The following is a 10,926-nucleotide window of genomic DNA, read 5'->3' as shown; positions in this document are numbered from 1 at the left end:
GGGACAGAGGGGGTTGGAAATCCCAGACCTAGAGCTTTACTTCCTGGCATCGCAGCTACAGTATGATATATCGTGGCAGGATAGAGTACCCCGCTGGGAGAGAACCCTGCTGGGAGAGAACCCTGCTGGTGGGTATCTATGGGAATCAACAGCTGCCAGCCCTACTATGAGGGGAAAAGACATACCAGACATGACCCCCCCCCCGGATACGAATAATGGCCAGACTATGGGAAAGAACGGTAATAGCAGTAATCAGGAGGTAGCTCTTTGCACCGGAGGCAGACGTCTGGGCCATACCACAGTTCGCCAAGATAGAGCAAGCAATGACAGTCGCAAAATGGAGGGATGAAGGCTGCCTAATGTTGTCCGACCTATACCCAGAAGGAAGGTTTATAAGTTACTAAGACGCGGTCGAAACATATGAGTTAAGAGAGGGACAATTCTTGCATTATGCAAAAATAGCTGCCATGGCTAGACAGCTGTGGCCGTCTTTCCCAGAGGTTCCCGAACACTCACAAACATTAATTATGGCAGAAGGGCGTACGTTTGTAACCCATTTGTACCGGGCATTGAGGGAGGATAGACAAGGCAAGCCCTTTAAGATAGAAGAAAGATGGCAGGAGGTTAGCAATGATCCACTGATGCCATCAGATGGGAAGAAAATTCATGAGGGAGTACATAAGGTGTCAATGAGTGCCAGATTCAAGCTAATACAATATGACATAATACATATGACGTACCTTTCCCCCAGATGACTTCACATGATCAGTGCAACACAAGACCGACAATGTCCTATATGCTGGTGCACACAGGCCAATTTTGTGCATATGTTCTAGCAGTGCCCCCATATACAAGAATACCCGACAATAGTATTGGATCAACTCAATACAGTGACAGGATGGAGCATTGGAAGTGCCTACTTGCCTTTTTAGACTGATACCTAGCAAGCCTAAGCATAAAACAACAAGATGCTTTCTGTCACCAGGACTCACGATAGCAAAGAGACGAATAACAATACATTGGTTGACTCCACAGGGCGCCTCCATTAAAAATAGAGGACAGACCTTAAGGAATGGGTGACGGCAGAAGAGAAACACATGAGGAAAACTAGACGAGATGAGAAACTATCATAGGTACTCTTTGCCTGAGGGATAATGATTCAGGAGATAGCTGCCACACCCATGTCCTCACAACTAGACCCAAGGGAGGGAGAGCAAGGTGGTATAGAGGACTCCCAAAGAAGGGAAGGTCAAGCTAGAGACACGCAAGCTGACAGCCGAAAAGTGAAAAGTAAAAGGAAATATACCTAACATGGAAGCCGGAGCTGGTGGAGGGCAGGGGGTTAGCGGGATGTGATAAAGTTATGTACTCCAAGATTGGGAGCACAGACAAAAAGTGGAATTGTTATCATACTAAATTGATTGTTATACTGTAACAGATGATATGCTTTATCGAATATCCTCCAAATATTTGTTAATAACTGAGTTATGTAATAAAGCAATAAAGAAACTCTATTTAAAAAGTGTGATAGAGTAATTTCTTTCACACTGAATTTAATAACTGTTTTCTATCCAAATACTGCACAATTGATGGCAAATGGGGGTACCTTAGATTCAGTCACTTTGTGTATTGATGGCAGCCTAAAGGACATAAATGTGGCCATAAACGTAGGTTGACTGACACACCCCTTAATTTTAATAGCAGGTCTACTAAATTGCAGTATAGGCTGAGCAGAAGACACCTGCGTAATAAGAGGTACTTACTCATTTTTCATGCAACACAGTGCATCAACCAAATTTGCTTTGCTGCATTACACAAGAGGGAAACACAGTGCAGAGCCATCCCTATTAAGACTGGCTTGCGGTTGCTGTCATTTCCTGCACCGGTGCTCTAGTTAAGTCATCTTATGCGATGAACAGCCTTGCACCATTGTACTAAGGGTGGCTCCTCCGTTGGAGCGGAAGAGCGTTGCCCCACTTAAAATCCCCCCAAACCTCAGAAAAATAAAATGGTAATTTATTACCATTTCATTTTTCTTCCACGTCCAGAGCAGAGCGTCCTGATTGATAGCAGGAAGTCACTCAGCGGGGAGGACGGTGGGCTTGTATGGCACTGTTTGAAGTTTGCATGTCTTTTTGGTCAGCCGTTTTGAGACGGACAGACACACATGCGTAGTTTAAACAGCTGGGTCGGAGCAAGCCATTACCTCAACAGCGCTATGGCGTGCCAAGTGAAGCTGCTCCCTCCAATCAGGGTGCTGCTCTCATGCAGCATGAAAGCAGCATCCTGATTGGTCAAGTGAGTTGCTGCTGCCAGTTCCTGGGGGGAGAGAGGACCAGAGGAGGACGTTGGATCGCATTGCGTTCTGGTAAGTTAAGTTTAATGTTTTTAATTTTATTTTGCTCAGCCTCGCCCCCCCAGTTTGCTCCTGGGAGATGCCAGGCACCACTACATTGTACAAAGGAGAGGTAGTATGAGCTTTCTCGCATAGGATGTGTACCTTTCTAGTACAACTCCTATGCCTAGACAAACTGAGAAGAGCCCATGCTTTGGATGTGTGCTGTGCACTTCAGCACAGATGCAATCTGCAGGTTTTCTTGAAAAATGAAAACAGTACCTCTTATTAACGCAGTCTTCTGAAGCAATGGCCCAGTATTGCTCTCTTGACACAAAGCGGCGCAAAACAGCACAAAGTACGTTCTGCACTGAGAAAAGAGCACCTTTCCAAGGCAAAATATCTTTTGCACTGGAAAGTAAATACCAATGCATCACATTAAGTCACTTTGACATGGCTCAAAGCCTTAGTAAATCTGGACCTAGGTATTTCTAAAGACTTTTCCCGCCCATGTCACCCAACGAGTCCATCTTCTTTCATTGAATGCAGCAGGTACTTGAGCACTGTAAGGTGTACAAACATCCAGAGGTGGGGAATGGGGAGTGAGATGTGTGTAGGTGAAGAGATGTGTGAGGACGATGGAGACTGAAGTTAGGGCTCAGAAATCGTATCTGAAGAATCTGAAGAAAGATGTGCACAAGGCGGACAAAGACTGTCTACAATGATTTTTTAACTTGATTTCAGAATAATCAATAATGATGAAAATATATAGATTGAATGCAGTTGAATGTACTTTTCTAGTTACAATTTACCTTGATCTAAACCATAATATATTTTTCTCTATTGTTTCTGCAGTTTTTACTTTAATTCCTGCAGACATTTTACAATATTTCCACGGATTTCCACTCATACTTCTGCAACTTTGCACTGCCTAGACCTCTGTCTGCCCTTATCTTATTTACCTGCAGAAGTCATTGTTCATGTGAATGTTACTTCCCTGTTAAGCTCTTTGATGTTATCTCTAAAGAGCCTGCTGTGATAGCCTTTCTTCCTGCCTGCTACTTGCTAGATAGCAGTGTGGACCTAATTAGACCAAGTGGCCAACTGGCTGCTGCTGTGTAGTAGCTGCAGTCAGCAAAATCTGTCAATCCCAAGTACATTTGTTTGAAGCTGTCAAGATAAGTGTCAAAGGCAAATCTTGTTATGCCACATAACTAGGAACATTACCAAGTCGATTTTGCATAGCTAACCTCTTCAAAAAAACTACATGTTGGTAAAGTGAATGTTTTATTTCTTTTTTTGTGTGAAATGTAGTACAGTATCCAGTAGAGTTCAATATTTGTTTGCATGCAAATATGGGACTCAAAAAGCAAATAGAGATCAGCGGTGAATTGCAAATGCTATGCAAATTGCAAGGAAAGAAGGAGTTCAAGAGGCCTGTCTGCTCCTGCCCACATTCCATGCGCCACATTTTAGCATTTCCCTGCACCTTTCAGGAGATCAAACTAGAAAAAAATGAAGCATATGGAAATTAGATAAGAACCTTATGCCTTGCCATGTAAATGTAAGAAGCCTGCCCTGATCCGAGTGAGATTGCCCATGCTAATGTGGCGTCTTGAAAGATAGGGCTGCAGGAAGTATTTTACGCTCCACGTGTTTGCAGAAGGATTTCAACATTCAACGGGATTACACATCTTAAAACCCCATTATCAGGTGCTCACACCCAACCACATTCAGGACACAGCTCCGGAGTTGGCATATATATGTGCAAACATGAATTGCCTGATTCACATAGCCTTTGCTGTGTGCCTGCAAGCAATTGTTATTCATGTATTTGCTAACCACGTGTGCACATTTCTTGCATTGCACTCTAGAAGTTATATAGCGCTTCATACATCTGGAAAGGCAACAAGCACTCGGATTCATATTGGATCTCTGGCAGTCTTTTGGAGTGCATGTTCCTTAGGGTGTTGACGGAAACTGTGTCTAGTGTTGCTTATGGATCGGATATGCGTCCCTATTAGGGCGCTGCGAGCTGGTAGTTACACAGCATAAAGTGTTGACAATAAACATGAGGCACATGTATGCATGTATTCTTTTTTGAGTGGTCTGTATTATAAAAACATAGAATGAAAGAAACTACGAGGGAGTTAGCAACTAATCTTATTGTTGCAGGAATAGAGTTCCAGGGTTTTCCCACATGGCCTGAGAAAGAGCTTCCACCTGTGCATGACTATCTGTAGAGAGGGATGGTCAAGAGTGGGTCATACCATAACAAACAGGTGTAGTTTGGTACTAGGTCCTAAAGTATGTGCAAATAACATGCTTTTATGGTAAAGATCCTTGAACTTCCGACAGTATTACCACCCAACAGTGCACATTATCCAATCCTGTCAAAATATGTTTGTAATTTGTTGCAGCCAAAATAACACATCATAGGGACTTCTTGCACGCCACATGGCATTTTTAAGTCCCATCTGACACAGTGCATGCGGTGTCGCTTGTGACACATTTTGTTAGTCTAAAAGAAGCGTGGAGCCCAACCATTCTTTACAATTGGTTAGCATCATCGTCAGTCTCATTTCCTTGCTTCTCATTGGTCAGTTCCTGCCACTTTCACTTTCTCTTCATGTGTTTGTACCTTTCCTTGAACGAAATATAGGACTAGGTTATATCGATATGCGATGCACTGCAGACTGCATTTTATACGTTCTGCTTTGTCCGCAGTGCATCGCATATCGATGTAACCTAGTCTTATATTTCGTTTGTAGCGTTAAGTGAATGAAATGGGTCTGAAGACACTGTATATTTCACTCTCGCTACGGGACGAAGCAGAACGTTTTCCTCTGCAATTGATGCACTCTTTTCTGGTAAAGCAATTATATGAACCAGGTTATCTTATAGAGCAATGACGTGACAACAAGATAGCTGTGGTTTGGTTTTGATCATTGTGTTCGCACAATCAAAGTAAGCCATGCTTTTTGCACCTACAGATATTCTAGAGATTCTCCATGAATAGAAGGGCGATCTAGAAACGAAGTATCCTGATCCTGAAAATTCATTGCAATTGATCAGGTAAACAATATCTGGGTCGCAGATTACTGTCTCTGCTCTGTTTATTTTTTGAGAGGATTTCCAATTTTGATTATCTTGTCTTCCATAGTGATAACCTGCTACCAATGAAATCAAACTAAGGAATCCCCCCCCCCAAAAAAAAATGTGACTGTGGGATATAGCAGGCTTTCCTTCTCTTCTTTACAAGTAAGTCTGACCCTGTATATAATCAAATATAGGAATGCCATAGAAATTTTATGGTGCCCATTTTAGAACTTTAGTCTATACATTACATTGCACAATCTGGAGGCAATATATGTTTGCAGATATACTCATGCATACATGAACAGTAAACTGTAATTTGAATGGTTTTGTAATAAAATGTTTTTCTAATTTTGAAGATATAAGTGACGCCACACCGTCCTTGTCAATACTGAGTGCTGAGCTTTTGCCTTAAATTTTTCCTGTTTTTAATTATATTAGGAAACATAATTAGTGATTAAATAGAATTTCTTTAACTAATTATGCTGCAACACATACCGAACATTATCATTGATTGATGTATTATGTTTCTTTCTAGGGGTCATCGGCTCATACCTAACAATTTGTCCTGATGATGGTCTTGTGACTAATTTTGATAAGACCGAAACGTCGACCTTCACGTCCACTCCTGCCATTGTAGACACCTCACGTTCAGTGCCTTATTGCGAATGTAACAGTAGTCACTGTACCATATATAACAGCTGGGACGTATTCTTATGTACTGTTGGATTAATGAATGTTTTCCTTGTACATCAGAATTTTTTATGCTTGATTCTAATAACTGATGAATAACCTTTATAATTGTTTCTCAATAATAACAATTTTTGATACATAATCTCTTTGTGTTGATTCTCTTTATTGTTTGGCTAGTGTGGTAGCCTCACATTGTGACCCTGTGCACTGTTTCAAATAACTGGACCTTTTTTAATACAATACAGCAACTGATGTTTACAGCTCGAATCTAAAAACTCTTTTCATTAGAGATCCCTAATGCTGCTTAGTAAAGTGTGAAACACATCCCTTGCTGGCAATTTGTTTTTGATAGATTATCTTCCCAAGCTCGCAAGGGTTTATTGGGTTACCCCCCTCTTCTACTTATTTTTCCACATGGGGAGCAGCAAGTTAGCAGCTCCCCATATGGAAAAGCAATGACGGCTCCCGCAGGATGCGGGGTGCCGGCTGGGACTGTGGGGAGATTGGGGACCCCCACGGTACCCAAAGGAGAGGGCCAGCCCCGGGGGATGGTGTCCACGGGGCTTCAAGTGGCCCTGGGAGGGGGAGCCAAATGGCCCCCCCTCGTCCCCCCCAAAAAATAGAAAAGCCGGCACCGGGGGATGGGTTCCCTGGGACCATAAATGACCCAGGAGGATCGCGGCCCCACTCCCCATCAGTTTAAAAAAAAAAAAAAAGTAAAAGGCCAGGTCCCCAGGGCTGATTAAGGCCTCGGGAGGGAGGCCACGCAGCCCCCATCCTCAATTTTTCAAATAAAAAAAATAAAATAGGGGGCAGTCCCTGGGGGATGGGGTCCAGGGCCCAAAAAATAGAAAAAGAAGGGGCTACACAGCCCACCTTCTTAAAAAAAAAAAAAGAAAGGTATTGCGCCGGAGGCCACGCCTCCTCCTTTCATCACTCTGCAAATGTGCCCCCTGGCACGTTTGCAGAGGGGGAAGGAATTCTCCTTGAATACTGGGGGTCCCTGGAGGCCAACTAGCCCACCAGGAACCTCCAGGATGCACCAGTGGGCTGCTTTACAGAGAGGTGTTCTGAGGCCATGCCCCTTTTTAGGTCTCGTCCTTTTCCATTCCGAAGGAATGGGAAATGGCCGAGAATTCAAGTGCTCGAACTGATTGTCAAACCACCGCTTTTTTTCGTGGCGTTTTCTTCGAGTGCACGTACAGGCACGCGCTTTTGGCCCATACACTTTCATGGCCATCTGTTCCTCAATGTCCCTCCCACCCTTCGTCAGGCTAATGGCCCTCCCCCTCCCCCAGCACAGAGCGCGCATCGCGGCCGCACAGCACATCAAAGGGCTTCTCCCAGCGTGTGCTGTGCGGCTTCTCCTCCCCTAATTATGTGGCCGGCCGTACTTGTGTTTCCCGGCCGCTTCCCGGCCACTCTTGTATTTTTAATTAGCAGCAGCAGCATTTCTCCTGCGCCAGGCCACATCAAAGGCTCTGTGCCACTTTCACCCACACAGCAACACTTACAGACACGCAACGCCACTCACACCCACGCAAGCCCACTATCATCCACGCAACGCCACTCACACACACAACGCCACTCACACACACAACGCCACTCACACACGCAACGCCACTCACACATGCAACGCCACTCACACACGCAACGCCACTCACACACGCAACGCCACTCAGCCACGCAACGCCACTCACACACGCAACGCCACTCACACACGCAACGCCACTCAGCCACGCAACGCCACTCACACACGCAACGCCACTCACACACGCAACGCCACTCACACACGCAACGCCACTCAGTCACGCAACGCCACTCACACACGCAACGCCACTCACACACGCAATGCCACTCAGCCACGCAACGCCACTCAGCCACGCAACGCCACTCACACACGCAACGCCACTCACACATGCAACGCCACTCACCCACGCAACACCACTCACCCACGCAACGCCACTCAGCCACACAACGCCACTCACAAACGCAACGCCACTCACACACGCAACGCCACTCACACGCAACGCCACTCACACATGCAACGCCACTCACACATTGTGGGTGCAGATTGTGGGTGCAGATTGTGGGTGCAGATTCAGAGTGCAGATTGTGGGTGCAGATTGTGGGTGCAGATTGTGGGTGCAGATTGTGGGTGCAGATTCAGGGTGCAGATTCAGAGTGCAGATTGTGGGTGCAGATTGTGGGTGCAGATTGTGGGTGCAGATTGTGGGTGCAGATTGTGGGTGCAGATTCAGAGTGCAGATTGTGGGTGCAGATTGTGGGTGCAGATTGTGGGTGCAGATTGTGGGTGCAGATTGTGGGTGCAGATTCAGAGTGCAGATTCAGGGTGCAGATTGTGGGTGCAGATTGTGAGTGCAGATTCAGAGTGCAGATTGTGGGTGCAGATTGTGGGTGCAGATTGTGGGTGCAGATTGTGGGTGCAGATTGTGGGTGTAGATTGTGGGTGCAGATTGTGGGTGCAGATTGTGGGTGCAGATTGTGGGTGCAGATTGTGGGTGCAGATTCAGAGTGCAGATTCAGAGTGCAGATTGTGGGTGCAGATTGTGGGTGCAGATTCAGAGTGCAGATTGTGGGTGCAGATTGTGGGTGCAGATTGTGGGTGCAGATTGTGGGTGCAGATTGTGGGTGCAGATTCAGAGTGCAGATTCAGAGTGCAGATTCAGAGTGCAGATTCAGAGTGCAGATTCAGAGTGCAGATTCAGAGAAAACTCAGCAGCACCACCACCATTGCAATGCAATAGGTCTCGTTTTAACGCAAATTTAAGCTATAGGCCTTGTAAATGACAAAGCCTTTTATTTATGTTCCAAAAACCAGAACGCAAAAATAAAGGGCATTATCATTTACAATGCTAATAGTTCAGACTCGCGTTATTGCGAGACCTATTGCATTTCCAATGCTTGTTACACATCTCTGCAACGCAGCTCTGTGGCGCTTACACCAGTAAGCTGGTGGGCTAATTGCACCCCAGGGACTGTCAGTATTCCAGGGGAGTTAATCCCCTAACTTAAAACGCGCCATGGGGCGCGTTTGCACAGTGGTGAAGGGAGGGGGCGGGGCCTGAGTTCACATGTGTGGAAACACACCCTTTGGCGCAGTATAAGTTGGGGAATTAATTCCTTGTCAATCCTGGAGGTCCCTGGGGGCCAACTAGGCCACCAGGTACCTCCAGTTAGCGCCACGAAGCTGCGTTGCAGAGTGTTGTAAAAAGGGGCGTGGCCTCTGAACAACTCTCTGCAACGCAGCCCCCTGGCTCATACTGAAGGTACCTGGTGGGATAGTTGGCCCCCAGGGACCCACAGGATTGAGGAGGAATTACTTCTATAACTTAAAACGCGCCACAGGGGTTGTTTGCAGACATGTCACCTCAGGCCACGCCTCCTTCCTTCACCACTGTGCAAACGCAACCCGTGGCGCATTGTAAGTTGGGGAATTAATTTTCTTTCAATACTGAGGGCCCCTGAGGGCGAAATAGCCCAGCAGGTATCTCCAGTATGCCCCAGGGAGCTGCGTTGCAGACAGGTGTTCAGAGGCCACGCCTCTTTTTACACCTCTCTGCAATGCAGCTCTGTGGTGCTTACTGGAGGTATCTAGTGGGCTAGTTTTATCCAAGGGACCCTTAGGACTGAAGGAGACTTAATCTCTCAACTTAGAACGGTCACAGGGCGCTTTTACACAATGGTGAAGGGAGGGGTCGGGCCTGAGATGATGTGTGCAAACATGCTCTGTGACGCTTTTTGAGTTGGGGAAACAATTCCCCTTCAATCCTGAGGGACCATGGGGGCCAAGTAGTCCACCAGGTGCTTCTAGGTAGTGCCACTGCACTGCGTTGTAGAGAGGTAGTGTAGGCCGTGCCCCTTTTTACATGTCTCTGCTATGCAGTTCTGTGGTGCTTACTGGATGTACTTAGTGGGCTAGTAGGACTCTAGGGACTCTCAGGATTGAAGGGGAATTACTGCCACAACATAAAACACGCCACAGGGTGTGTTTGTATAGTGGTCGAACTACGAATTCCGATTTACTCACCTGTTATCAGGAGATACCTCAGTGCTGCATCTTTGAGCCCAATACTGATCCGTAAAAGTAATACTAACCGTACTTACCAGTAATTTGAATTTCCTTTTATAGGCTAACATTGACTGGTTTCCCTTGGAAATTTTCCTAAGTGTGGAGTTTTGGAACTTACAAATATTCCTCTAAAATCAGCCATACTACGAATTCCGATTTAATCACATGTTATCAGGAGAGACCTCAGTGCTGCATCTTTTAGCCCAGTACGGATCCTGAAAAGTAATTCTAACCGTACTTATCAGTAAATTGAATTTCCTTCCATAGGCTAACATTGACTGGTTTCACTTGGAAACTCTTTTAAGTGTGGAGTTTGGGATTTTTAAAATATTTATCTAAAATCAGCAGAACTATGAATTCCGATTTACTTACCTTTTATCAGGAGAGACCTCAGTGCTGCATCTATGAGCCCAGTACTGATCCTAAAATGTAATTCTAACCATACTTACCAGTAACTTTAATTTCCTTCCATATGTTAGCATTGACTAGTTTCACTTGGAAATTCTTCTAAGTTTGTAGTTTTGGACCTAACAAATATTCCTCTAAAAACAGCCGAACTACGAATTACAATTTACTCACCTGTTATCAGGACAGACCTCAGTGCTGCATCTTTGAGCCCAGTACTGATCCTGAAAAGTAATTCTAACCGTACTTACCAGTAACTTGAATTTCCTTCTATATGCTTCTCAATGATACATGTCCAAAAAAG

At 45.3% G+C, this 10,926-nt stretch overlaps 1 long non-coding RNA gene across 1 annotated transcript; it reads left to right on the top strand.

Annotated features, from left to right (window-relative positions):
* Positions 1 to 2,247: 2,247 nt before the first annotated feature.
* On the top strand, positions 2,248 to 6,152 carry LOC144826325 (uncharacterized). Its single transcript, XR_013609787.1, has 4 exons — positions 2,248 to 2,368; positions 5,329 to 5,410; positions 5,499 to 5,596; positions 5,970 to 6,152. It is a non-coding gene; the product is annotated as an uncharacterized LOC144826325 (long non-coding RNA).
* The last annotated feature ends 4,774 nt before the right edge of the window (positions 6,153 to 10,926 follow it).

The sequence above is a fragment of the Lissotriton helveticus genome, chromosome 3_2, assembly GCF_964261635.1.
Source record: "Lissotriton helveticus chromosome 3_2, aLisHel1.1, whole genome shotgun sequence".
Lineage (NCBI taxonomy): Eukaryota > Metazoa > Chordata > Amphibia > Caudata > Salamandridae > Lissotriton > Lissotriton helveticus.
This window is presented reverse-complemented; position numbering and strand designations above follow the sequence as displayed.